Source organism: Pinus tabuliformis, chromosome 1_2, assembly GCF_031772625.1.
Source record: "Pinus tabuliformis cultivar Carrire ecotype Pingquan chromosome 1_2, CPIR1, whole genome shotgun sequence".
Lineage (NCBI taxonomy): Eukaryota > Viridiplantae > Streptophyta > Pinopsida > Pinales > Pinaceae > Pinus > Pinus tabuliformis.
In genome coordinates, this window is record NC_142298.1 from 984824385 (window position 1) to 984830384 (window position 6000).

The following is a 6000-nucleotide window of genomic DNA, read 5'->3' on the forward strand; positions in this document are numbered from 1 at the left end:
TTACAATCGAGTTGGTTGATGTGGGATGCCTTTATGCCTTCCTTCCAACAGATCTTTTCCCGTGGACTTTGACTCATTGCCATGGGAGTAAGGTATAGAGTCCTTTTTTCAATACCTTAGCCTTTGCAATCATTAGTGTCTGTTGATCCCCTATTTTTTCCATATTACTATCAGTTCAATCCCCATTTTTGACCTCTTTTTGGCACTATGATACCTACCTTTTGCTAAGATTATTATCCTAATCTAGTTCCAATCCCCATTCGAGGTAAATCTTATTTTGATTGCATTTGGCTATTTGTTGGTAGATTTAAGTGGATATAAGTAGCATATTCTTAAACTAACTCATTCTTGGAATCGAGTGTAGACTTCTCAGCCAAGTGTGTAGGACTATACCAGAAGAAGTGGTTGAGGGACCATGACTCTCTATTTTAGTACTCAAATTCGACATGCGGATTGGTACTCAAACAACGCAGTGGGCACGGAATCACGTGCTGCTGGGTGGGGAGATCGAGTCAACCATGAGAAGAGCGCATCTAATCTCAAAATATTCACTCTCCTTCCTGAAGATACAACATAAACTAAGTTGGGGTTTGGTTACGAGGTTGCTCATCAATTCGAGCCAGCAGCTCAAACCAACTTGTTTTGAAGGAATAATATTGTTCAACTGTTATGAATTTCTATTTTTAAGTGTAAAGTCTAACGGTAATCAAATGCTTGTAAAAGGCGGGGTTGTAATATGTCAAGGGGCATGCTGAGTTGTTGAAATGAAATATTTTGTTGTGTAACCGTGACCTAAGTTCTAATAGAATTTGTTATGATGCTCTTGCTCTGAATTCCATTGGAATTCATTGATTGGAATGCTGAAGTTCATGTTTTAATTATGATCGAGATCATTTAGTTATTGTAAGTTTATCAGCCCCAGGTGTGGCCGGGCCCACCCATTTGGGATTGTTTTGTATTTCTTATCAGCAGTGACACTGTGAACTTAGCTATAGTCGATTTCCTTTTCTATTTGCAAGTCGGTTCGCTTGGATTGCTTGTCGATTGATTGAATAATAGGTATGTTGAATGATTGCAAAGTCCTTATCATTTTCATAAGTTGCAATTAGTGTGAGTTTTGTGCCTTCCGAACCAGAGCTATTCCATTGTCTTGATTTACCCTCACCGTGAATGCATCGTATGGTCAATTGATGAATTGATTGAAATTGTCACCTACAGTCAATGCCGGTGGTCCCTAATTCCTTCAACAATCATAGCTGAATAATGATCTTAATCGAATAGGACAGGTTTGGTCTATTTCCCCAAATTGACCTCTATTTCTCTGAAAGGAATTGACTTGAATCGATCCAAACTATAGCATTGCAGGGGCCACTCGAATACAGGCTAGCGTTGTATCGATTGTTCGAAGACTTAACGAATTTGATTAAACAAATTGGACTGGTAACTTAAATGTAAAGATGTATGACTTGCACGGATGATTAATTGATTTGTTTCACTTTGGATTGATGTGTTGTGGATTGGTACATAACATTGCAGGGATGTTTATGTTGTCGAAAGACCAATTCTGTAGTTAACACTTACCCCTCCTGTTCATATAATTGCCAACTTTAGTAGTGAATTGAAATAATTACTCTCACCTGCTTCTGTGCAAAAGTTAGTCTTATTCAAATGATTGTCTCCTTTCTCGGTTCATATGTTTAGGGTATCTACTTCGTAAAAGGATCATCGTTAGGATTTACAACAGCATAGTGGTAGGGATTGGTATGATTTCAGCATAGAATTAGGTACAGTTCTCCAGAATTGATAGCTGGGTGTTAGATAAGATAAGCATTAGAGTTTCTTTCATTACATCAAGTCCTGTAAATGATTCATTGAAGACGAACAACAAGATAGAGTAAAACAGAGTAATTCTTCCAAATTGGTACTTAAACCCTGAGCCTTGATCTGGAAATGAACCCTTAAGTACAAAATGATTGGTTGATTGAAGTACTATTAGGATAGATCACTCATTTAATTAGTAGTTGGATTGTTGTAGATTAGTTGTCATTATTGCTCTGGGAATGAGTTGTTATTTGCATCAATAGTTTACTAAGTTGAGTGGTTATTATCACAAGTTGTTTGATTTCTTTAAGTAAAAACAACCATTATCATAGGATGCTTGTTGAGGAATGATTGATTGGTTTTCACATAGAAAGTCTGGTACCAGCATTCAGATATTTGATTGATGTTGTTTGGTGTGGATGAAAGTCTGCTTTCTAGAGATACATAGTTTAGTACAGATTTGAATATTGAAATTTGTAAAGGTTTTAGATTGAATTTGATTGTTGGGTTTGCTCTTGAGAAATTAGATGATTTGATTTACAAATAGTTATCATTCCATAAATTGTAAAAAGGGAAATCATCAAACTTTGACCTGACCCTGAACAAAGAGAGCGCAAGGAAATTCATGCTTACGAACCCTGAGTTGACAATTAATATTAAGGGATTCAATCTGATCATTTAAATCTCTCAACATTTTGGCGTCGTTGTTGGGGAAGTTGTCATTTCTTATTCAGGTAACCATTATTATCAGAGTTTCAAGATCTTGCAGGACTGTCAGAGGGCGGAGAGAGTATGGTAAGACGTGAATGAAGAACCACGCATCCACATTTGTTGGGGTTGCTCCAAAGTCTGATCGATCACAGTTTGTTGTTGATTTCTATTTTCCTTTATCTTTATGCGTAGAAGTACAGGTAGAACTAGGGATAGTAAAGGTAGATTTATTTCAAACTCTAAATTTCCTACAACTTTTGGATCAATTAGTATACCCATTTTAACCGCTGCTAATTGATATGAAGGTTTAAGACACGAGGGAGTAAGTGTTGATGCCAACGTGATTTCAGATCACGACTTCTTTGATCGAGAATGAAGGATCATACAATAGGTTGTCTTTGACAAACCTATAGAAGAACCAGTGGAACAGTTAGACCCTTTGACTAGCAGTCCACCAACATCTACCATGTTCCAATACCCCCGGTCCACACCATAATTAGCAAGCCCCATCGGGTACCTATTGAAAATATGGAACATGCATATGGTGAGGACAGAAATCATGATGAACACCACGGAGAAGGGGAAGGCCCTAGACGGAATGTTAACCTATTTGGAGGAAACCAAGAAGAAGAAGAAGTCACTTTCGGATTCCCTATCCTGGATGTGACTCACGACATCAACATGAAGAACATTCTGATGGCATCTCTACCACTATTCTATGGTAAATCATCCGAATATACCGATGCATTTCTCTTTGAATTCGATATTTTATGTCGTAGTTATAATCACTATGAGGATGCACATAAACTCAAATTGTTTCCCACCACATTAAAAGACGCATCCCTTAGGTGCTTCATGAGTCTAGGGCAGCATACCATATACACATGGGATGATATGAGGTCAACTTTTCTTAAAAATATCAAGATTTCTACAAGAGTAGGGGCATTAGTGATACCCTTAGGATGCAGCAAACTGAAGACGAAAACCTAGAAGAGTATCTTGAGAGTTTCCTGTACAAGTTTCATAAATCCCGTGGAAGCACCGTGTTCCTAAAAGGGCTAAGAGACGATTGCATAGAAACATTGAACTTGCTTAGTGGTGGGGACATTTACTAGAAATCCTTTGCTGAAATCATTGACCTTTGTCGCACCTACTCTAGAATCCAAGATAAAATAGGTGAAACCCTTTGTGTACTTCGAGACAATTCTCGAGACTATGTGCAAAAGAACACTGCAGCGAATGTTGTCACCAGAGTTGAGCTGGGGAACCTATTAGAGAATTTCAAAACTGACATCTTAAATACAATCAGCGACCAGCTTGACACCATGAAAGTCAATCAAAAGCATGAGGCTGAAAAGGCAGCCATGGCGATCTTTTGTCCCAAGTGTAGACGTAAACATGCAGAGAGGGAATGTCCTCTGAATTCTATAGAATTCTGTGGGATCTGCACTCTAGAGCACCCAATTGAGAAGTGCCCATCACATCCCGGTCTATAGGCCATTTACAAAGGCAATACCGAAACCCTTGACCAAGCTCAAACAGCCAAAAGACCCACTTGGAAAGGTCAAAGTCAGAGTTCGTTCCCATACTCGAATTTTCAAGGATATAGCCAAACCCAACCTTGGACCTTTCCTGCATCCTACCCCCTTTGGGTTGCTCAACAACCACAAGGTATGGCTTGGAACTAGAATTGGAGAATGAGTCCTTATGTTACCAACCATCAACCCCAATTCTACATGCCTTATCCAAATATCCCAAGCACTTCATACAATCCATCCATGCAAACTTATCAGCAGGCATATAACCCTAACATGTATCAACAACCTACATAGCTTCCACCTCCTCTGCGTCAATTATTACCAGTGCCTGCCAACGCAACACCTCCTATACATCAATTATTACCTGCAACTACTAACACACTCCCCCCACAGGCACTAGCTAATATAAACCCACCACGACCTACACTACTACCTGCACAACCCGCACCTAACCCAAATCACAATAGGACACCTCAACCTGTGCAAAACATAGACATCCAACCCTTTCCTACATACATGATCATGGCCATTCCTATGAACGAAATCCAGTTGTGGTCAAGAAAAATAATGAATAAAGGGAAATCGACTGTGGTTATTCAAGAAGAGGTGCTCTCCCCATCATCCGAAAAACATTCACAAAATGAAAACCAACAAGCAACGGAAAAAGAGTTAACTAAACCACCATACCCAGAGAGACTAATAGCAAAGAAACAAGAGGTCCAGCTTGAATATGACCTGGAAAACGAGCTTAGGAATGTCTGTATTAAAATACCACTTTTACAAGCAATCCAAGACATCCCTATATACACTAAAATTGTCAAGGATCTCTACATCAAGAAACTGGGGAGAAAAGGGCATAAAAACCAGAATGTCAAAATTATGAGTCAAATGTGCACGATGATTTTAGACATGCCTACGAAATACAGTGAGCCTGGAAACCCCATCGTCACTATAGAAATAAATGGAATGCTTTTGCCAAATACTCTTGTAGATTTAGGGGCTGCAATAAATGCAATGACTTATGAAACAATGACATCACTACAGCTGCCTGGATTGAAAACCACCCCTATCCTTTTAGAGATGGCAAATAAATCTGTTGTCAAACCAATAGGATCCTTGGAAGATATAGTAGTCACTATTTCCTCCTGGAAATATCCTATAGACTTTGTAGTCATTTCTCCAAAAACCTCTAGACCTGGACACCCTGTGGTCCTAGGAAGGCCATGGCTGGCAACTGTGGATGCCGTCATTGGATGCAGAAATGGGGAAATGACCATTTCAAATGGATCTCACAATCAAACGTTGTCCATCTTTCCACCTGCTCAAATAGCTGTCGAAGTACCAGTATGGCTCGAAAATCCTTATGGAGACGAAGACTGCATGTTTCCATTATTAACATTAGAACAGTCTAGAGGTCTCCAGGAACACTCTGATGAGCATGTTTTGCAGCAGTTTCTAGCTGATAGTTCTTGCATCAATTATCCCATCTCATTTAATGGTTATCAACATGTGTTTAGTGATGAGTTTCAGGAAACCTTCCATCCAGCCGTCTTCACCTCATTTGCAGCCATGGAAGGAAGCGAAGAGCTCACCACAAAACCTATGGAAATATTTGAAGGGAAAATTCTACATATTGGCACAGGATTGACTACAGAACAAAAGCAACAGTTGATGAGTATGGTTTGAGAACAAACCAGAGAATTCGCATGGGATTACTTGGATATGAGAGGTATACATCTAGACACTTGCATCCATCATATTTACACAAACGAAGAGATGATACCTGTTCGACAGCCGCAAAGGCAGATGGACCCATCATTGAAGGATATCGTTAAAGAAGAGCTTCAGAAAATTTGGGCCGCATATTTCATTTATCCCATTTCTGATAGTAGGTGGGTATCACCTCCAGTAGTAGTCCCAAAGAAGAATG